Below are 24,455 nucleotides of genomic sequence, written 5' to 3'. Positions count from 1 at the left end.
GGCTATCTCTGCTATGGCTATGGCTGCTATGGCTATGGCCATGGCTATGGCTGCTATGGCTATGGCTATGGTTGCTATGGCTATGGCTGCGATGGCTATGTATGCGATGGCTATGGCTATGGCTATGGCTATGGCTGCTATGGCTATGGCTATGGATGGTATGGCTATGGCAATGGCAACTATGGCCATGGCTATGGCTGCTATGGCTATGGCAATGGCTGCTATAGCTATGTTTATGGCTATATCTGCTATGGCTATGGCCATGGCTGCTATGGCTATTGTTACGTCTGTGGCTGCTATGGCTATGGCTGCTATGGATTTGGCTATGGCTATGGCTGCTATGCCTATCGCTTCTATCGCTATGGCTTTTATGTCTATCGCTATGGCTATGGCTGCTATGGCAATGGCTATGGCTATGGCTGCTATGGCTATGGCCATGGCTATGGCTGCTATGGCTATGGCTATGGCTATGGTTGCTATGGCTATGGCTGCTATGGCTATGCCTGCTATGGCTATGGCTATGGCTGCGATGGCTATGTATGCTATGGCTATGGCAATGGCTATGGCTGCTATGGCTATGGCTGCTACGGCTATGGCTATGGCTGCTATGGCTATGGCTGCTATGCCTATGGCAATGGCTACGGCTGCTATGGCTATGTCTTCTATGGCTACGACTACTATGGCTATCGCTATGGCTATGACTGCTATGGCTATGGCTATGGCTACGGCTATGGCAATGGCTGCGATGGCTATGGCTATGGCTGCAGCTGCTATGGCTATGGCTGCTATGGCTATGGCTATGGCTATGGCTGCTATGGCTATGGCTGCTATGGCTATGGCTGCTATGGCTATGACTATGGCTGCGATGGCTATGGCTTCTATGGCTATGGCTTCTAAGGCTATCGCTATGGCTATGACTGCTATGGCTATGGCTACGGCTATGGCTGCTATGGCTATGGATATGGCTGCTATGGCTGTGTCTATGGCTGCTATGGCCATGTCTATGGCTGCTATGGCTATGGCTATGGCTGCTATGGCTATGTCTATGTCTGCTATGGCTATGGCTATGTCTACTATGGCTGCTATGGCTACGACTATGGCTACTATGGCTATGGATACGGCTGCTATGGCTATGGCTGCTATGGCTGTGGCTATGGCTATGGTTGCTATGGCTATGGCTGCTATGGCTATGGCTGCTATGGCTATGGCTATGGCTATGGCTATGGCTGCGATGGCTACGGCTATGGCTGCGGCTGCTATGTCTATGGCTGCTATGGCTACGGATATGTCTGCTATGGCTGTGTCTATGGCTGCTATGGCTATGTCTATGGCTGCTATGGCTATGGCTACGGCTGCTATGGCTATGGCTGCTATGGCTGTGGCTATGGCTGCTATGGCTATGGCTGCTATGGCTATGGCTATGGCTATGGCTGCTATGCCTATCGCTTCTATCGCTATGGCTTTTATGGCTATCGCTGTTCCTATGACTGCTATGGCTATGGCTACGGCTATGGCTGCTATGGCTATGGATATGGCTGCTATGGCTGTGTCTATGGCTGCTATGGCTATGTCTATGGCTGCTATGGCTATGGCAATGGCTGCGATGGCTCTGGCTATGGCTGCGGCTGCTACGTCTATGGCTGCTATGGCTACGGATATGGCTGCTATGGCTGTGACTATGCCTGCTATGGCTATGTCTATGGCGTCTGTGGCTATGGCTATGGCTGCTATGGCTATGGCTGCTATGGCTGTGGCTATGGCTATGGTTGCTATGGCTATGGCTGCTATGGCTATGGCTGCTATGGCTATGGCTATGGCTGCGATGGCTATGGTTTCTATGGCTATGGCTTCTATGGCTATCGCTATGGCTATGACTGCCATGGCTATGGCTATGGCTATGGCTGCTATGGCTCTGGCTATGGCTATGGCTATGGCTGCTATAGCTATGGTTATGGTGGCTATGGCTATTGCGTCTATAAGCTATGGCTATGGCTATGTCTATGACTGCTATGGCTATGGCTGCTATGGCTGCTATGGCTATGGCTATGGCTATGGCTGCTATGGCTATGGTTATGGCTGCTATGACTATGGCTATGGGTATGGCTGCTATGGCTATGGCTTTGGCTGCTATGGCTATGGCTATGGCTGCTATGGCTATGGCAATGGCTACTATGGCCATGGCTATGACTGCTATGGCTATGGCTATGGCTGCTATGGCTGTGGGTATGGCTATAACTGCTGTAGCAATGGCTATGTCTGCTATGGCTATGGCTGCTATGGCTTTGGCTATGGCTTGTATTGGCTATAGCTATGGCTATGGCTACTATGGCTGTGGCTATGTTTATGGGTGCTATGGCTATGGCTATGACTATTGCTGCTATGGCTATGGCTATGGCTATGGCTGCTATGGCTATGGCTATGGCTATGGCTATGGCTGCTATGGCTATGCCTGCTATGGCTGTGGCTATGGCTACGATGGCTATGTATGCTATGGCTATGGCAATGGCTATGGCTGCTATGGCTATGGCTGCTATGGCTATGGCTATGGCTATGACTATTGCTGCTATGGCTATGTCTATGGCTATGGCTGCTATGGCTTTGGCTGCTATGGCTATGGCTATGGCTGCTATGGCTATGGCAATGGCTACTATGGCCATGGCTATGACTGCTATGGCTATGGCTATGGCTGCTATGTCTATGGCTATGGCTGCTATGGCTATGGCTACGTCTGTGGTTGCTATGGCTGTGGCTGCTGTGGCTTTGGCTATGGCTGCGATGGCTATGTATGCTATGGCTATGGCAATGGCTATGGCTGCTATGGCTATGGCTGCTATGGCTATGGCTATGGCTGCTATGGCTATGGCTGCTATGGCTGTGGCAATTGCTATGGCTGCTATGGCTATGGCTATGGCTCTAATGGCTATGGCTACGTCTGTGGCTGCTATGGCTATGGCTGCTATGGCTCTGGACATGGCTATGGCTATGGCTACTATGGCTCTGGCTATGTCTATGACTGCTATGGCTATGGCTATGTCTATTGCGACTATGGCTATGGCTATGGTTGCTATGGCTATTGCGTCCATCTGCTATGGCTATGGCTATTGCTATGGCTTCTATGGCTATGTCTATGGCTAAGGCTGCTATGGTTATGGCTATGGCTGCTATGGCTATGGTTATGGCTATAGCTGCTATGGCAAAGGCTATGGCTGCTATGGCTATGGCTGCTATGGCTATGGCAATGGCTGCTATGGCTATGGCTGCTATGGCTATGGCTATGGCTATGGCTGCTATGCCTATCGCTTCTATCGCTATGGCTTTTATGGCTATCGCAGTGGCTATGGCTGCTATGGCAATGGCTATGGTTATGGCTGCTATGGCTATGGCCATGGCTATGGCTGCTATGGCTATGGCTATGGCTATGGCTGCTATGGCTATGGCTGCTATGGCTATGGCTGCTATGGCTATGACTATGGCTGCGATGGCTATGGCTTCTATGGCTATGGCTTCTAAGGCTATCGCTATGGCTATGACTGCTATGGCTATGGCTACGGCTATGGCTGCTATGGCTATGGATATGGCTGCTATGGCTGTGTCTATGGCTGCTATGGCCATGTCTATGGCTGCTATGGCTATGGCTATGGCTGCTATGGCTATGTCTATGTCTGCTATGGCTATGGCTATGTCTACTATGGCTGCTATGGCTACGACTATGGCTACTATGGCTATGGATACGGCTGCTATGGCTATGGCTGCTATGGCTGTGGCTATGGCTATGGTTGCTATGGCTATGGCTGCTATGGCTATGGCTGCTATGGCTATGGCTATGGCTGCGATGGCTATGGTTTCTATGGCTATGGCTTCTATGGCTATCGCTATGGCTATGACTGCTATGGCTATGGCTATGGCTATGTCTACTATGGCTGCTATGGCTACGACTATGGCTACTATGGCTATGGATACGGCTGCTATGGCTATGGCTGTTTCTGCTATGGCTATGGCTGCTATGGCTATGGCTATGGCTGCTACGGCTATGGCTGCTATGGCTGTGGCTGCTATGGCTATGGCTATGGCTATGGCTGCTATGGCTATGGTTGCTATGGCTATGGCTGCTATGGCTATGGCTATGGCTATGGCTATGGCTTCTATGGCTATGGCTATGACTCCTATGGCTATGGCTATGCCTGCTATGGCAATGGTTATGGCTATAGCTGCTATGCCTATGGCTATGGCTGCTATGGCTATGGCTCCGGCTACAATGGCTATGGCAATGGCTAGTATGGCCATGGCTATGGCTGCTATGGCTATGGCTATGGCTGCTATGGCTGTGGGTATGGCTATAGCTGCTGTGGCTATGGCTATGGCTGATATGGCTATGGCTATGGCTATGGCTGCTATGGCTATGGCTGCTATGGCTATGGCTATGGCTATGGCTACTGTGGCTATGGCTATGGCTGATATGGCTATGGCTGCTATGGCGATGGCTATGGCTTCTATGGCTATGGCTATGACTCCTATGGATATGGCTATGGCTTCTATGGCTATGTCTATGGCTAAGGCTGCTATGGCTATGGCTATGTCTGCTTTGGCTATGGCTATAGCTGCATTGGCTGCTATGGCTATGGTTATGGCTATAACTGCTATGGCTATGGCTATGGCTGCTATGGCTATGGCTACGTCTGTGGTTGCTATGGCTGTGGCTGCTGTGGCTTTGGCTATGGCTTCTATGGCTATGGCTTCTATGGCTATGGTTATGGCTATAGCTGCTATGCCTATGGCTATGGCTATGGCTTCTATGGCTATGGCTATGACTCCTATGGCTATGGCTATGGCTGCTATGGCTATGGTTATGGCTATAGCTGCTATGCCTGTGGCTATGGCTGCTATGGCTATGGCTACGGCTGCAATGGCTATGGCAATGGCTAGTATGGTCATGGCTATGGCTGCTATGGCTATGGCTATGGCTGCTATGGCTGTGGCTGTGGCTGCTATGGCTGTGGCTGCTATGGCTATGGCAATGGCTGCTATGGCTATGGCTGCAATGGCTATGGCCATGGCTATGGCTGCTATGGCTATGGCTATGGCTATGGTTGCTATGGCTATGGCTGCTATGGCTATGGCTATGGCTATGACTATTGCTGCTGTGGCTATGGCTATGGCTATGGCTGCTATGGCTTTGGCTGCTATGGCTGCTATGGCTATGGCTCTGGCTATGGCTGCTATGGCTATGGTTATGGCTGCTATGACTATGGCTATGGGTATGGCTGCTATGGCTATGGCTTTGGCTGCTATGGCTATGGCTATGGCTGCTATGGCTATGGCAATGGCTACTATGGCCATGGCTATGACTGCTATGGCTATGGCTATGGCTGCTATGGCTGTGGGTATGGCTATAACTGCTGTAGCTATGGCTATGTCTGCTATGGCTATGGCTGCTATGGCTTTGGCTATGGCTTGTATTGGCTATAGCTATGGCTATGGCTACTATGGCTGTGGCTATGTTTATGGGTGCTATGGCTATGGCTATGACTATTGCTGCTATGGCTATGGCTATGGCTATGGCTGCTATGGCTATGGCTATGGCTATGGCTATGGCTGCTATGGCTATGCCTGCTATGGCTGTGGCTATGGCTACGATGGCTATGTATGCTATGGCTATGGCAATGGCTATGGCTGCTATGGCTATGGCTGCTATGGCTATGGCTATGGCTATGACTATTGCTGCTATGGCTATGGCTATGGCTATGGCTGCTATGGCTTTGGCTGCTATGGCTATGGCTATGGCTGCTATGGCTATGGCAATGGCTACTATGGCCATGGCTATGACTGCTATGGCTATGGCTATGGCTGCTATGTCTATGGCTATGGCTGCTATGGCTATGGCTACGTCTGTGGTTGCTATGGCTGTGGCTGCTGTGGCTTTGGCTATGGCTGCGATGGCTATGTATGCTATGGCTATGGCAATGGCTATGGCTGCTATGGCTATGGCTGCTATGGCTATGGCTATGGCTGCTATGGCTATGGCTGCTATGGCTGTGGCAATGGCTATGGCTGCTATGGCTATGGCTATGGCTCTAATGGCTATGGCTACGTCTGTGGCTGCTATGGCTATGGCTGCTATGGCTCTGGATATGGCTATGGCTATGGCTACTATGGCTCTGGCTATGTCTATGACTGCTATGGCTATGGCTATGTCTATTGCGACTATGGCTATGGCTATGGTTGCTATGGCTATTGCGTCCATCTGCTATGGCTATGGCTATTGCTATGGCTTCTATGGCTATGTCTATGGCTAAGGCTGCTATGGTTATGGCTATGGCTGCTATGGCTATGGTTATGGCTATAGCTGCTATGGCAAAGGCTATGGCTGCTATGGCTATGGCTGCTATGGCTATGGCAATGGCTGCTATGGCTATGGCTGCTATGGCTATGGCTATGGCTATGGCTGCTATGCCTATCGCTTCTATCGCTATGGCTTTTATGGCTATCGCTGTGGCTATGGCTGCTATGGCAATGGCTATGGTTATGGCTGCTATGGCTATGGCTATGGCTGCTATGGCTATGGCTGCTATGGCTATGGCTGCTATGGCTATGACTATGGCTGCGATGGCTATGGCTTCTATGGCTATGGCTTCTAAGGCTATCGCTATGGCTATGACTGCTATGGCTATGGCTACGGCTATGGCTGCTATGGCTATGGATATGGCTGCTATGGCTGTGTCTATGGCTGCTATGGCCACGTCTATGGCTGCTATGGCTACGGATATGTCTGCTATGGCTGTGTCTATGGCTGCTATGGCTATGTCTATGGCTGCTATGGCTATGGCTACGGCTGCTATGGCTATGGCTGCTATGGCTGTGGCTATGGCTGCTATGGCTATGGCTGCTATGGCTATGGCTATGGCTATGGCTGCTATGCCTATCGCTTCTATCGCTATGGCTTTTATGGCTATCGCTGTTCCTATGACTGCTATGGCTATGGCTACGGCTATGGCTGCTATGGCTATGGATATGGCTGCTATGGCTGTGTCTATGGCTGCTATGGCTATGTCTATGGCTGCTATGGCTATGGCAATGGCTGCGATGGCTCTGGTTATGGCTGCGGCTGCTACGTCTATGGCTGCTATGGCTACGGATATGGCTGCTATGGCTATGGCTATGGCTATGGCTGCTATGGCTATGGCTGCTATGGCTATGGCTGCTATGGCTATGACTATGGCTGCGATGGCTATGGCTTCTATGGCTATGGCTTCTAAGGCTATCGCTATGGCTATGACTGCTATGGCTATGGCTACGGCTATGGCTGCTATGGCTATGGATATGGCTGCTATGGCTGTGTCTATGGCTGCTATGGCCATGTCTATGGCTGCTATGGCTATGGCTATGGCTGCTATGGCTATGTCTATGTCTGCTATGGCTATGGCTATGTCTACTATGGCTGCTATGGCTACGACTATGGCTACTATGGCTATGGATACGGCTGCTATGGCTATGGCTGCTATGGCTGTGGCTATGGCTATGGTTGCTATGGCTATGGCTGCTATGGCTATGGCTGCTATGGCTATGGCTATGGCTGCGATGGCTATGGTTTCTATGGCTATGGCTTCTATGGCTATCGCTATGGCTATGACTGCTATGGCTATGGCTATGGCTATGTCTACTATGGCTGCTATGGCTACGACTATGGCTACTATGGCTATGGATACGGCTGCTATGGCTATGGCTGTTTCTGCTATGGCTATGGCTGCTATGGCTATGGCTATGGCTGCTACGGCTATGGCTGCTATGGCTGTGGCTGCTATGGCTATGGCTATGGCTATGGCTGCTATGGCTATGGTTGCTATGGCTATGGCTGCTATGGCTATGGCTATGGCTATGGCTATGGCTTCTATGGCTATGGCTATGACTCCTATGGCTATGGCTATGCCTGCTATGGCAATGGTTATGGCTATAGCTGCTATGCCTATGGCTATGGCTGCTATGGCTATGGCTCCGGCTACAATGGCTATGGCAATGTCTAGTATGGCCATGGCTATGACTGCTATGGCTATGGCTATGGCTGCTATGGCTGTGGGTATGGCTATAACTGCTGTAGCTATGGCTATGTCTGCTATGGCTATGGCTGCTATGGCTTTGGCTATGGCTTGTATTGGCTATAGCTATGGCTATGGCTACTATGGCTGTGGCTATGTTTATGGGTGCTATGGCTATGGCTATGACTATTGCTGCTATGGCTATGGCTATGGCTATGGCTGCTATGGCTATGGCTATGGCTATGGCTATGGCTGCTATGGCTATGCCTGCTATGGCTGTGGCTATGGCTACGATGGCTATGTATGCTATGGCTATGGCAATGGCTATGGCTGCTATGGCTATGGCTGCTATGGCTATGGCTATGGCTATGACTATTGCTGCTATGGCTATGGCTATGGCTATGGCTGCTATGGCTTTGGCTGCTATGGCTATGGCTATGGCTGCTATGGCTATGGCAATGGCTACTATGGCCATGGCTATGACTGCTATGGCTATGGCTATGGCTGCTATGTCTATGGCTATGGCTGCTATGGCTATGGCTACGTCTGTGGTTGCTATGGCTGTGGCTGCTGTGGCTTTGGCTATGGCTGCGATGGCTATGTATGCTATGGCTATGGCAATGGCTATGGCTGCTATGGCTATGGCTGCTATGGCTATGGCTATGGCTGCTATGGCTATGGCTGCTATGGCTGTGGCAATGGCTATGGCTGCTATGGTTATGGCTATGGCTCTAATGGCTATGGCTACGTCTGTGGCTGCTATGGCTATGGCTGCTATGGCTCTAGATATGGCTATGGCTATGGCTGCTATGGCTTTGGCTATGGCTTGTATTGGCTATAGCTATGGCTATGGCTACTATGGCTGTGGCTATGTTTATGGGTGCTATGGCTATGGCTATGACTATTGCTGCTATGGCTATGGCTATGGCTATGGCTGCTATGGCTATGGCTATGGCTATGGCTATGGCTGCTATGGCTATGCCTGCTATGGCTGTGGCTATGGCTACGATGGCTATGTATGCTATGGCTATGGCAATGGCTATGGCTGCTATGGCTATGGCTGCTATGGCTATGGCTATGGCTATGACTATTGCTGCTATGGCTATGGCTATGGCTATGGCTGCTATGGCTTTGGCTGCTATGGCTATGGCTATGGCTGCTATGGCTATGGCAATGGCTACTATGGCCATGGCTATGACTGCTATGGCTATGGCTATGGCTGCTATGTCTATGGCTATGGCTGCTATGGCTATGGCTACGTCTGTGGTTGCTATGGCTGTGGCTGCTGTGGCTTTGGCTATGGCTGCGATGGCTATGTATGCTATGGCTATGGCAATGGCTATGGCTGCTATGGCTATGGCTGCTATGGCTATGGCTATGGCTGCTATGGCTATGGCTGCTATGGCTGTGGCAATGGCTATGGCTGCTATGGCTATGGCTATGGCTCTAATGGCTATGGCTACGTCTGTGGCTGCTATGGCTATGGCTGCTATGGCTCTGGATATGGCTATGGCTATGGCTACTATGGCTCTGGCTATGTCTATGACTGCTATGGCTATGGCTATGTCTATTGCGACTATGGCTATGGCTATGGTTGCTATGGCTATTGCGTCCATCTGCTATGGCTATGGCTATTGCTATGGATTCTATGGCTATGTCTATGGCTAAGGCTGCTATGGTTATGGCTATGGCTGCTATGGCTATGGCAATGGCTACTATGGCCATGGCTATGACTGCTATGGCTATGGCTATGGCTGCTATGTCTATGGCTATGGCTGCTATGGCTATGGCTACGTCTGTGGTTGCTATGGCTCTGGCTGCTGTGGCTTTGGCTATGGCTGCGATGGCTATGTATGCTATGGCTATGGCAATGGCTATGGCTGCTATGGCTATGGCTGCTATGGCTATGGCTATGGCTGCTATGGCTATGGCTGCTATGGCTGTGGCAATGGCTATGGCTGCTATGGTTATGGCTATGGCTCTAATGGCTATGGCTACGTCTGTGGCTGCTATGGCTATGGCTGCTATGGCTCTGGATATGGCTATGGCTATGGCTGCTATGGCTTTGGCTATGGCTTGTATTGGCTATAGCTATGGCTATGGCTACTATGGCTGTGGCTATGTTTATGGGTGCTATGGCTATGGCTATGACTATTGCTGCTATGGCTATGGCTATGGCTATGGCTGCTATGGCTATGGCTATGGCTATGGCTATGGCTGCTATGGCTATGCCTGCTATGGCTGTGGCTATGGCTACGATGGCTATGTATGCTATGGCTATGGCAATGGCTATGGCTGCTATGGCTATGGCTGCTATGGCTATGGCTATGGCTATGACTATTGCTGCTATGGCTATGGCCACGGCTATGGCTGCTATGGCTTTGGCTGCTATGGCTATGGCTATGGCTGCTATGGCTATGGCAATGGCTACTATGGCCATGGCTATGACTGCTATGGCTATGGCTATGGCTGCTATGTCTATGGCTATGGCTGCTATGGCTATGGCTACGTCTGTGGTTGCTATGGCTGTGGCTGCTGTGGCTTTGGCTATGGCTGCGATGGCTATGTATGCTATGGCTATGGCAATGGCTATGGCTGCTATGGCTATGGCTGCTATGGCTATGGCTATGGCTGCTATGGCTATGGCTGCTATGGCTGTGGCAATGGCTATGGCTGCTATGGCTATGGCTATGGCTCTAATGGCTATGGCTACGTCTGTGGCTGCTATGGCTATGGCTGCTATGGCTCTGGATATGGCTATGGCTATGGCTACTATGGCTCTGGCTATGTCTATGACTGCTATGGCTATGGCTATGTCTATTGCGACTATGGCTATGGCTATGGTTGCTATGGCTATTGCGTCCATCTGCTATGGCTATGGCTATTGCTATGGCTTCTATGGCTATGTCTATGGCTAAGGCTGCTATGGTTATGGCTATGGCTGCTATGGCTATGGTTATGGCTATAGCTGCTATGGCAAAGGCTATGGCTGCTATGGCTATGGCTGCTATGGCTATGGCAATGGCTGCTATGGCTATGGCTGCTATGGCTATGGCTATGGCTATGGCTGCTATGCCTATCGCTTCTATCGCTATGGCTTTTATGGCTATCGCTGTGGCTATGGCTGCTATGGCAATGGCTATGGTTATGGCTGCTATGGCTATGGCTATGGCTGCTATGGCTATGGCTGCTATGGCTATGGCTGCTATGGCTATGACTATGGCTGCGATGGCTATGGCTTCTATGGCTATGGCTTCTAAGGCTATCGCTATGGCTATGACTGCTATGGCTATGGCTACGGCTATGGCTGCTATGGCTATGGATATGGCTGCTATGGCTGTGTCTATGGCTGCTATGGCCACGTCTATGGCTGCTATGGCTATGGCTATGGCTGCTATGGCTATGTCTATGTCTGCTATGGCTATGGCTATGTCTACTATGGCTGCTATGGCTACGACTATGGCTACTATGGCTATGGATACGGCTGCTATGGCTATGGCTGTTTCTGCTATGGCTATGGCTGCTATGGCTATGGCTATGGCTGCTACGGCTATGGCTGCTATGGCTGTGGCTGCTATGGCTATGGCTATGGCTATGGCTGCTATGGCTATGGTTGCTATGGCTATGGCAATGGCTACTATGGCCATGGCTATGACTGCTATGGCTATGGCTATGGCTGCTATGTCTATGGCTATGGCTGCTATGGCTATGGCTACGTCTGTGGTTGCTATGGCTGTGGCTGCTGTGGCTTTGGCTATGGCTGCGATGGCTATGTATGCTATGGCTATGGCAATGGCTATGGCTGCTATGGCTATGGCTGCTATGGCTATGGCTATGGCTGCTATGGCTATGGCTGCTATGGCTGTGGCAATGGCTATGGCTGCTATGGCTATGGATATGGCTCTAATGGCTATGGCTACGTCTGTGGCTGCTATGGCTATGGCTGCTATGGCTCTGGATATGGCTATGGCTATGGCTACTATGGCTCTGGCTATGTCTATGACTGCTATGGCTATGGCTATGTCTATTGCGACTATGGCTATGGCTATGGTTGCTATGGCTATTGCGTCCATCTGCTATGGCTATGGCTATTGCTATGGCTTCTATGGCTATGTCTATGGCTAAGGCTGCTATGGTTATGGCTATGGCTGCTATGGCTATGGTTATGGCTATAGCTGCTATGGCAAAGGCTATGGCTGCTATGGCTATGGCTGCTATGGCTATGGCAATGGCTGCTATAGCTATGGCTGCTATGGCTATGGCTATGGCTATGGCTGCTATGCCTATCGCTTCTATCGCTATGGCTTTTATGGCTATCGCTGTGGCTATGGCTGCTATGGCAATGGCTATGGTTATGGCTGCTATGGCTATGGCTATGGCTGCTATGGCTATGGCTGCTATGGCTATGGCTGCTATGGCTATGACTATGGCTGCGATGGCTATGGCTTCTATGGCTATGGCTTCTAAGGCTATCGCTATGGCTATGACTGCTATGGCTATGGCTACGGCTATGGCTGCTATGGCTATGGATATGGCAGCTATGGCTGTGTCTATGGCTGCTATGGCCACGTCTATGGCTGCTATGGCTATGGCTATGGCTGCTATGGCTATGTCTATGTCTGCTATGGCTATGGCTATGTCTACTATGGCTGCTATGGCTACGACTATGGCTACTATGGCTATGGATACGGCTGCTATGGCTATGGCTGTTTCTGCTATGGCTATGGCTGCTATGGCTATGGCTATGGCTGCTACGGCTATGGCTGCTATGGCTGTGGCTGCTATGGCTATGGCTATGGCTATGGCTGCTATGGCTATGGTTGCTATGGCTATGGCTGCTATGGCTATGGCTATGGCTATGGCTATGGCTTCTATGGCTATGGCTATGACTCCTATGGCTATGGCTATGCCTGCTATGGCAATGGTTATGGCTTCTATGGCTATGGCTATGACTCCTATGGCTATGGCTATGCCTGCTATGGCAATGGTTATGGCTATAGCTGCTATGCCTATGGCTATGGCTGCTATGGCTATGGCTCCGGCTACAATGGCTATGGCAATGGCTAGTATGGCCATGGCTATGGCTGCTATGGCTATGGCTATGGCTATGGCTTCTATGGCTATGGCTATGACTCCTATGGCTATGGCTATGCCTGCTATGGCTATGGCTATGGCTTCTATGGCTATGGCTATGACTCCTATGGCTATGGCTATGCCTGCTATGGCAATGGTTATGGCTATAGCTGCTATGCCTATGGCTATGGCTGCTATGGCTATGGCTCCGGCTACAATGGCTATGGCAATGGCTAGTATGGCCATGGCTATGGCTGCTATGGCTATGGCTATGGCTGCTATGGCTGTGGGTATGGCTATAGCTGCTGTGGCTATGGCTATGGCTGATATGGCTATGGCTATTGCTATGGCTGCTATGGCTATGGCTGCTATGGCTATGGCTATGGCTATGGCTACTGTGTCTATGGCTATGGCTGATATGGCTATGGCTGCTATGGCTATGGCTATGGCTTCTATGGCTATGGCTATGACTCCTATGGATATGGCTATGGCTTCTATGGCTATGTCTATGGCTAAGGCTGCTATGGCTATGGCTATGTCTGCTTTGGCTATGGCTATAGCTGCATTGGCTGCTATGGCTATGGTTATGGCTATAACTGCTATGGCTATGGCTATGGCTGCTATGGCTATGGCTACGTCTGTGGTTGCTATGGCTGTGGCTGCTGTGGCTTTGGCTATGGCTTCTATGGCTATGGCTTCTATGGCTATGGTTATGGCTATAGCTGCTATGCCTATGGCTATGGCTATGGCTGCTATGGCTGTGGTTACGGCTTCTATGGCTATGTCTATGGCTGCTCTGGCTATGGCTATGTCTGCTATGGCCATGGCTATGGCTGCTCTGGCTTCGGCTATGGCTACTATGGCTGTTATTGCTATGGCTATGGCTACTATGGCTATGGCTATCCCTGCTCTGGCTTTGGCTATGGCTACTATGGCTGTTATTGCTATGGCTATGGCTACTATGGCTATGGATACGGCTGCTCTGGCTATGGCCATGGCTATGTCTGCTATGGCTATGGCTATGGCTGCTATGTCTATGGCTATGGCTGCTATGGCAATGGCTACGTCTGTGGCTGCTTTGGCTATGGCTGCTGTGGCTTTGCCTATGGCTGCTATGGCTATGGCTATGGCTGCTATGGCTATGGCTATGGATATAGCTGCTATGGCTATGGCTATGGCTGCTATGGCTATGGCTATGGCTGCTTTGGCTATGGCTATAGCTGCATTGGCTGCTGTGGCTATGGCTATGTCTATGGCTGCTATGGCTGTGGCTATGGCTGTTCTGACTATGGCTACGTCTGTGGCTGCTATGGCTATGGCTGCTATGGCTTTGCCTATGGCTGCTATGGCTATGGCTATGGCTATGGCTGCTATGGCTATGGCTATGGCTGCTCTGGCTATAGCTATGGCTGCTATGGCTATGGCTATGGCTGCTGTGGCTTTGGCTGTGGCTACGATGGCTGCTATGGCTATGGCTATGGCTGCTATGGCTATGCCAATGGATTTGGCTGCTATGGCCACGGCTATGTATGGTATGGCCATGGCTATGGCTGCTATGGCTATGGTTATGGCTATGGCTGCTATGGCTATGCCTATGGCTGCTATGGATATCGCTATGGCTATGGCTATGGCTTCTATGGCTATGTCTATGGCTAAGGCTGCTATGGCTTGGCTATGGCTGCTATGGCTATGGCTATGGCTGCTCTGGCTATGGCTATGGCTGCTATGGCTATGGCTATGGCTGCTATGGCTATGGCTATGGCTTCTATGGCTATGGCTACTATGGCTATGGATACGGCTGCTATGGCTACTACTGTGGCTGTGGCTATAGGTTCTATGGCCGCCTCTATGGCTGCTATGGCTATGTCTACGTCTGCAATGGCTATGGCTATCGCTGCGTCTGCTATAGGTATGGCTGCTATGGCTATGGCTATGGCCGCCATGACAATGGCTATGCGTGCTATGGCTATGGCCGTGACTGGTTTGGATATGGCTATAGTTGCTATGGCTATGGCTATGGCTATTGCTGCTATGGCTATGGCAACGGCTATGGCTGCTGTGGCTATGTCTTCTATGGCTATGGCTATGGCTATGGCTGCAATGGCTATGGCTGCTATGGCTACTATGGCTATGGCTATGGCTTTGGCTGCTATGTCTATGGCTATGGCTGCTATGGCCATTGCTGCTATGCCTATGGCTGCTATGGCTATGGTTGCTATGGCTATGGCTATGGCTGCTATTGCTATATATGCTATGGCTATGGCCATGGCTGCTATGGCTATGCCTATGGCTGCTATGGCTATCGCTATGGATACTGCTATGGCTGCTATGGCTATGAAAATATCTATGGCTGCTATGGCTATGGCTATGGCTGCTATGGCTATGGCTATCGGTGCTTCGGCTATGGCTATAGCTGCGGCTGCTATGGCTATGGCTGCTATGGCTATGGCTATGGCTGCTTTCGCCAGGGCTATAGCTGCATTGGCTGCTGTGGCTATGGCTATGTCTATGGCTGCTATGGCTGTGGCTCTGGCTATGGCTGCTATGGATATAGCTATGGCAGCTATGGCTATGACTATGCGTGCTATGGATATAGCTATGGCAGGTATGGCAATGGCTATGGCTATGGCTATGGCTGCTATGGCTTTGGCTATGGCTGATATGGCTATGGCTATGGGTATGGCTGCTATGGCTATGGCAATGGCTACTATGGCCATGGCTTTGACTGCTATGGCTATGGCTATGGCTGCTATGGCTATGGCTGCTAGTGCTATGGCTATGGCTGCTATTGCTCTGGCTGCTATCGCTATGACAATGGCTGTGGCTGCTGTGGCTATGGCCGCTGTGGCTATGGCTATGGCTGCTATGGCTGTGGTTACTGCTGCTATGGCTATGGCTATGGCTGCTCTGGCTATGGCTATGGCTGCTATGGCTATGGCTATGGCTGCTGTGGCTTTGGCTATTGCTACTATGGCTGTTATTGCTATGGCTATGGCTACTATGGCTATGGATACGGCTGCTCTGGCTATGGTTATGGCTATGTCTGCAATGGCTATGGCTATGGCTGCCATGGCTATGCCTTTTATGGCTATGGCTTCTATGGCTATCGCTATGGCTGTGGCTGCTTTGGCTATGGCTTTAGCTGCATTGGCTGCTGTGGCTATGGCTATGTCTATGGCTGCTATGGCTGTGGCTATGGCTATGGCTGCTATGGAAATAGCTATGGCAGCAACGGCTATGGCAATGGCTGCTATGGCTATGGCTATGGCTGATATGGCTATGGCTATGTCTATGGCTGCTATGGCTATGGCAATGGCTACTATGGCTATGGTTATGACTGCTATGGCTATGGCTATGTCTGCTATCGCTATGGTTATGGCTATAGCTGCTATGGCTATAGCTATGTCTGCTATGGCTATGGCTACGTCTGTGGCTGCTATGGCTATGGCTGCTATGGCTTTGGCTATGGCTGCTATGGCTATGGCGATGGCTATGGCTGTGGCTGCTATGGCTATGGCTATGTCTATGGCTGCTATGGCTACGGCTATGGCTATTGCTACTATGGCTATGGCTATGGTTGCTATGGCTATTGCGTCTATCTGCTATGGCTATGGCTATGGCAGCTATGGCTATGGCTGCTATGGCTACTATGGCTATGGCTATGGCTTTGGCTGCTATGGCTGCGGCTATGGCTGCTATGGCTATGGCTATGTCTGCTATGGCTATGGCTATGTCTACTATGGCTGCTATGGCTATGACTATGGCAACTATGGCTATGGATACGGCTGCTATGGCTATGGCTATGGCTGCTATGGCTATGTCTGCTATGGCTATGGCTATGGCTGCTTTGGCTATGGCTGTAGCTGCATTGGCTGCTGTGGCTATGGCTATGTATATGGCTGCTATGGCTGTGGCTATCGCTATGTCTGCTATAAAATTAGCTATGGCGGCTAAGGCTACGGCTATGGCTATGGCTATGGCTGCTATGGCTATGGATATGGCTGCCATGGCTATGCCTTTTATGGCTATGGCTTCTATGGCTATCGCTATGGCTATGACTGCTGTGGCTATGGCTACGGCTGCTGTGGCTCTCGCTATGGCTGCTATGGCTATGGCTATGGCTAAGGCTGCTGTGGCTATGGCTATGGCTGCATTGGCTACGGCTATAGCTGCATTGGCTGCTGTGGCTATGGCTATGTCTATGGCTGCTATGGCTGTGGCTCTGGCTGCTTTGGCTATGGCTATAGCTGGATTGGCTGCTGTGGCTATGTCCATGTCTATGGCTGCTATGGCTGTGGCTATCGCTATGGCTGCTATAGAAATAGCTATGATGGCTAAGACTATGGCTATGGCTGCAATGGCTATGGCTATGGGTATGGCTGCTGCGGCTATGGCAATGGCTGATATGGCAATGGCTATGGCTATGGCTGCTATGGCTATGGCTATGGCTTCGGCTATGTCTGCTATGGCTATGGTTATGGCTGCTATGGCTATGGCTATGGGTATGGCTGCTATGGCAATGGCTTTGGCTGCTATGGCTATGGCTATGGCTGCTATGGCTATGGCAATGGCTACTATGGCCATGGCTATGACTGCTATGGCTATGGCTATGGCTGCTATGGCTGTGGGTATGGCTATAGCTGCTGTGGCTATGGCTATGGCTGCTATGGCTATGGCTATGGCTGCTATGGCTATGTATGCTATGGCTATGGCAATGGCTATGGCTGCTATGGTTATGGCTGCTATGGCTATTGCTATGGCTGCTATGGCTACCGCCATGGCTACAGCTATGGCTGCTATGGCTATGACCATGGCTATGGCTGCTATGGCTATGGCTATGGCTGCTATGGCTATGGTTATGGCTGATATGGCTATGGCTTGGCTATGGCTGCTATGGCTATGGCTATGGCTGCGGCTGCTATGGCTATGGCTTTTATGGCTATCGCTACGGCTATGACTGCTATGGCTATGGCACTGGCTGCTATGGCTACTATGGCTATTGCTATGGCTATGGCTGCTATGGCTATGGCTTCTATCGCTATGGCTATGAGTGCTATGGCTATGAATATGGCTATGGCTGCTATGGCTTTGGCTATGGCTATGGCTATGGCTGCTATGGCTATGGCTATGGCTTCTATGGCTATGGCTATGACTCCTATGGATATGGCTATGGCTTCTATGGCTATGTCTATGGCTAAGGCTGCTATGGCTATGGCTATGTCTGCTTTGGCTATGGCTATAGCTGCATTGGCTGCTGTGGCTATGGCTATGTCTATCGCTGCTATGGCTGTGCCTATGGCTACGGCTGCCATGGAAATAGCTATGGCTGCTATGGCTATGGCTATGGCTATGGCTATGGCTGCTATAGCTATGGCTATGTCTGCTATGGCTATGGCTATGGCTACGGCTATGGCAATGGCTGCGATGGCTATGGCTATGGCTGCGGCTGCTATGGCTGTGGTTATGGCTACGGCTTCTATGGAAATAGCTATGGCGGATATCGCTATGGCTACAGCTGCATCGGCTGCTATGGCTATGGCTATGTCTATGGCTGCTATGGCTGTGGTTATGGCTATGGCTGCTATGGAAATATCCATGGCGGCTATGGCTCTGGCTATAGCTGCTATGGCTATGGCTATGGCTATGGCTATGGCTGCTGTGGCTGTGGCTATTGCTGATATGGCTATGGCTAAGGCTATGGCTGCTATGGCTATGGCTATGGCTGCTATGTCTATGGCTATGGCTGCTATGGCAATGGCTACGTCTGTGGCTGCTTTGGCTATGGCTGCTGTGGCTTTGCCTATGGCTGCTATTGCTATGGCTATGGCTGCTATGGCTATGGCTATGGATATGGCTGCTATGGCTATGGCTATGGCTGCTATGGCTATGGCTATGGCTGCTTTGGCTATGGCTATAGCTGCATTGGCTGCTGTGGCTATGGCTATGTCTATGGCTGCTATGGCTGTGGCTATGGCTGTTCTGACTATGGCTACGTCTGTGGCTGCTATGGCTATGGCTGCTATGGCTATGGCTATGGCTATGGCTGCTATGGCTATGGCTATGGGTGCTTCGGCTATGGCTATAGCTGCGGCTGCTATGGCTATGGCTGCTATGGCTATGGCTATGGCTGCTTTCGCCAGGGCTATAGCTGCATCGGCTGCTGTGGCTATGGCTATGTCTATGGCTGCTATGGCTGTGGCTCTGGCTATGGCTGCTATGGATATAGCTATGGCAGCTATGGCTATGACTATGCGTGCTATGGATATAGCTATGGCAGGTATGGCAATGGCTATGGCTATGGCTATGGCTGCTATGGCTTTGGCTATGGCTGATATGGCTATGGCTATGGGTATGGCTGCTATGGCTATGGCAATGGCTACTATGGCCATGGCTTTGACTGCTATGGCTATGGCTATGGCTGCTATGGCTATGGCTGCTAGTGCTATGGCTATGGCTGCTATTGCTCTGGCTGCTATCGCTATGACAATGGCTCTGGCTGCTGTGGCTATGGCTGCTGTGGCTATGGCTGCTGTGGCTATGGCTATGGCTGCTATGGCTGTGGTTACTGCTGCTATGGCTATGGCTATGGCTGCTCTGGCTATGGCTATGGCTGCTATGGCTATGGCTATGGCTGCTGTGGCTTTGGCTATTGCTACTATGGCTGTTATTGCTATGGCTATGGCTACTATGGCTATGGATACGGCTGCTCTGGCTATGGCTATGGGTATGGCTGCTATGGCTATGGCAATGGCTACTATGGCCATGGCTTTGACTGCTATGGCTATGGCTATGGCTATGGCTATGGCTGCTGTGGCTGTGGCTATTGCTGATATGGCTATGGCTAAGGCTATGGCTGCTATGGCTATGGCTATGGCTGCTATGTCTATGGCTATGGCTGCTATGGCAATGGCTACGTCTGTGGCTGCTTTGGCTATGGCTGCTGTGGCTTTGCCTATGGCTGCTATTGCTATGGCTATGGCTGCTATGGCTATGGCTATGGATATGGCTGCTATGGCTATGGCTATGGCTGCTATGGCTATGGCTATGGCTGCTTTGGCTATGGCTATAGCTGCATTGGCTGCTGTGGCTATGGCTATGTCTATGGCTGCTATGGCTGTGGCTATGGCTGTTCTGACTATGGCTACGTCTGTGGCTGCTATGGCTATGGCTGCTATGGCTTTGCCTATGGCTGCTATGGCTATGGCTATGGCTATGGCTGCTATGGCTATGGCTATGGGTGCTTCGGCTATGGCTATAGCTGCGGCTGCTACGGCTATGGCTGCTATGGCTATGGCTATGGCTGCTTTCGCCAGGGCTATAGCTGCATTGGCTGCTGTGGCTATGGCTATGTCTATGGCTGCTATGGCTGTGGCTCTGGCTATGGCTGCTATGGATATAGCTATGGCAGCTATGGCTATGACTATGCGTGCTATGGATATAGCTATGGCAGGTATGGCAATGGCTATGGCTATGGCTATGGCTGCTATGGCTTTGGCTATGGCTGATATGGCTATGGCTATGGGTATGGCTGCTATGGCTATGGCAATGGCTACTATGGCCATGGCTTTGACTGCTATGGCTATGGCTATGGCTGCTATGGCTATGGCTATGGCTATGGCTGCTATGGCTATGCCTATGTCTGCTATGGCTATGGCTATGTCTACTATGGCTGCTATGGCAATGACTATGGCTACTATGGCTATGGATACGGCTGCTATGGCTATGGCTATGGCTGCTATGGCTATGTCTGCTATGGCTATGGCTGTGGCTGCTATGGCTATGGTTGTGGTTGCAATGGCTATTGCTTCTATCTGCTATGGCTATGGCTGTGGATATGGCTTCTATGGCTATGTCTATGGCTAAGGCTGCTATGGATTGGCTATGGCTGCTATGGCTTGGCTATGGCTGCTATGGCTATGGCTATAGCTACATTGGCTGCTGTGGCTATGGCTATGTCTATGGCTGCTATGGCTGTGGTTATGACTATGGCTTCTATGGAAATAACTATGGCGGATATCGCTATGGCTATAGCTGCATTGGCTGCTATGGCTACGGCTATGTCTATGGCTGCTATGGCTGTGGCTATGGCTATGTCTGCTATGGAAATATCTATGGCGGCTATGGCTATGGCTATAGCTGCTATGGCTATGGCTATTGCTATGGCTGCTGTGGCTGTGGCTATTTCTGATATGGCTATGGCTAAGTCTATGGCTGGTATGGCCATGGCCATGGCTGCTGTGGCTATTGCTATGGCTGCTTTGGCAATGGCTATGGCTACGGCTATGGCTGCTAGGGCCACCATGGCTAAGGCAATGGCTGCTATGGCTATGGCTATGGCTGCGGCTGCAATGGCTATGGCTGCTTTGGCTATGGTTATGGCTTCTATGGCTATGGCTTTTATGGCTTTCGCTATGGCTATGACTGCTATGGCTATTGCTATGGCTATAGCTGCTGTGGCTTTGGCTATGGCTACTATGGCTGCTATGGCTATGGCTATGGCTGCTATTGCTATGGCTATGGATATGGCTGCTATGGCTACGGCTATGTCTGGTATGGCCATGGCTATGTCTGCTATGGCTATGGCTATGGCTGCTATGGCTATGGCTATGGCTGCTATGGCTTTGGCTATGGCTGCTACGGCTACCGCGAGGACTGCTATGGCTATCGCTATGGCTCTGGCTGCTATGGCTATTGCTATGGCTATGGCTGCTATGGCTATGTCTACGTCTGCTATGGCTATGGCTATCGCTGCGTCTGCTATGGCTATGGCTGCTATGGCTATGGCTATAGCCGCCATGACAATGGCTACGCGTGCTATGGCTATGGCCGTGACTGGTTTGGCTATGGCTATAGCTGCTATGGCTATGGCTATGGCTATGGCTGCTATGGCTGTGGCTATCGCTATGGCTGCTATAGAAATAGCTATGATGGCTAAGACTATGGCTATGGCTGCAGTGGCTATGGCTATGTGTATGGCTGCTGTGGCTATGGCAATGGCTGATATGGCAATGGCTATGGCTATGGCTGCTATGGCTATGGCTATGGCTTCGGCTATGTCTGCTATGGCTATGGTTATGGCTGCTATGGCTATGGCTATGGGTATGGCTGCTATGGCAATGGCTTTGGCTGCTATGGCTATGGCTATGGCTGCTATGGCTATGGCAATGGCTACTATGGCCATGGCTATGACTGCTATGGCTATGGCTATGGCTGCTATGGCTGTGGGTATGGCTATAGCTGCTGTGGCTATGGCTATGGCTGCTATGGCTATGGCTATGGCTGCTATGGCTATGTATGCTATGGCTATGGCAATGGCTATGGCTGCTATGGTTATGGCTGCTATGGCTATGGCTATGGCTGCTATGGCTACCGCCATGGCTACAGCTATGGCTGCTATGGCTATGACCATGGCTATGGCTGCTATGGCTATGGCTATGGCTGCTATGGCTATGGTTATGGCTGATATGGCTATGGCTTGGCTATGGCTGCTATGGCTATGGCTATGGCTGCGGCTGCTATGGCTATGGCTTTTATGGCTATCGCTACGGCTATGACTGCTATGGCTATTGCTATGGCTATGGCTGGTATGGCTATGGCTACGGCTATGGCTGCTATGGCTATGGCACTGGCTGCAATGGCTATGGCTGCTATGGCTACTATGGCTATTGCTATGGCTATGGCTGCTATGGCTATGGCTTCTATCGCTATGGCTATGAGTGCTATGGCTATGACTATGGCTATGGCTGCTATGGCTTTGGCTATGGCTATGGCTATGGCTGCTATGGCTATGGCTATGGCTTCTATGGCTATGGCTATGACTCCTATGGATATGGCTATGGCTTCTATGGCTATGTCTATGGCTAAGGCTGCTATGGCTATGGCTATGTCTGCTTTGGCTATGGCTATAGCTGCATTGGCTGCTGTGGCTATGGCTATGTCTATCGCTGCTATGGCTGTGCCTATGGCTACGGCTGCCATGGAAATAGCTATGGCTGCTATGGCTATGGCTATGGCTATGGCTATGGCTGCTATAGCTATGGCTATGTCTGCTATGGCTATGGCTATGGCTACGGCTATGGCAATGGCTGCGATGGCTATGGCTATGGCTGCGGCTGCTATGGCTGTGGTTATGGCTACGGCTTCTATGGAAATAGCTATGGCGAATATCGCTATGGCTATAGCTGCATCGGCTGCTATGGCTATGGCTATGTCTATGGCTGCTATGGCTGTGGTTATGGCTATGGCTGCTATGGAAATATCTATGGCGGCTATGGCTCTGGCTATAGCTGCTATGGCTATGGCTATGGCTATGGCTATGGCTGCTGTGGCTGTGGCTATTGCTGATATGGCTATGGCTAAGGCTATGGCTGCTATGGCTATGGCTATGGCTGCTATGTCTATGGCTATGGCTGCTATGGCAATGGCTACGTCTGTGGCTGCTTTGGCTATGGCTGCTGTGGCTTTGCCTATGGCTGCTATTGCTATGGCTATGGCTGCTATGGCTATGGCTATGGATATGGCTGCTATGGCTATGGCTATGGCTGCTATGGCTATGGCTATGGCTGCTTTGGCTATGGCTATAGCTGCATTGGCTGCTGTGGCTATGGCTATGTCTATGGCTGCTATGGCTGTGGCTATGGCTGTTCTGACTATGGCTACGTCTGTGGCTGCTATGGCTATGGCTGCTATGGCTATGGCTATGGCTATGGCTGCTATGGCTATGGCTATGGGTGCTTCGGCTATGGCTATAGCTGCGGCTGCTATGGCTATGGCTGCTATGGCTATGGCTATGGCTGCTTTCGCCAGGGCTATAGCTGCATCGGCTGCTGTGGCTATGGCTATGTCTATGGCTGCTATGGCTGTGGCTCTGGCTATGGCTGCTATGGATATAGCTATGGCAGCTATGGCTATGACTATGCGTGCTATGGATATAGCTATGGCAGGTATGGCAATGGCTATGGCTATGGCTATGGCTGCTATGGCTTTGGCTATGGCTGATATGGCTATGGCTATGGGTATGGCTGCTATGGCTATGGCAATGGCTACTATGGCCATGGCTTTGACTGCTATGGCTATGGCTATGGCTGCTATGGCTATGGCTGCTAGTGCTATGGCTATGGCTGCTATTGCTCTGGCTGCTATCGCTATGACAATGGCTCTGGCTGCTGTGGCTATGGCTGCTGTGGCTATGGCTGCTGTGGCTATGGCTATGGCTGCTATGGCTGTGGTTACTGCTGCTATGGCTATGGCTATGGCTGCTCTGGCTATGGCTATGGCTGCTATGGCTATGGCTATGGCTGCTGTGGCTTTGGCTATTGCTACTATGGCTGTTATTGCTATGGCTATGGCTAC

The sequence above is a fragment of the Calliopsis andreniformis genome, unplaced genomic scaffold (genome assembly GCF_051401765.1).
Source record: "Calliopsis andreniformis isolate RMS-2024a unplaced genomic scaffold, iyCalAndr_principal scaffold0089, whole genome shotgun sequence".
NCBI lineage: Eukaryota > Metazoa > Arthropoda > Insecta > Hymenoptera > Andrenidae > Calliopsis > Calliopsis andreniformis.
Note: the sequence above shows the minus strand (reverse complement) of the source record.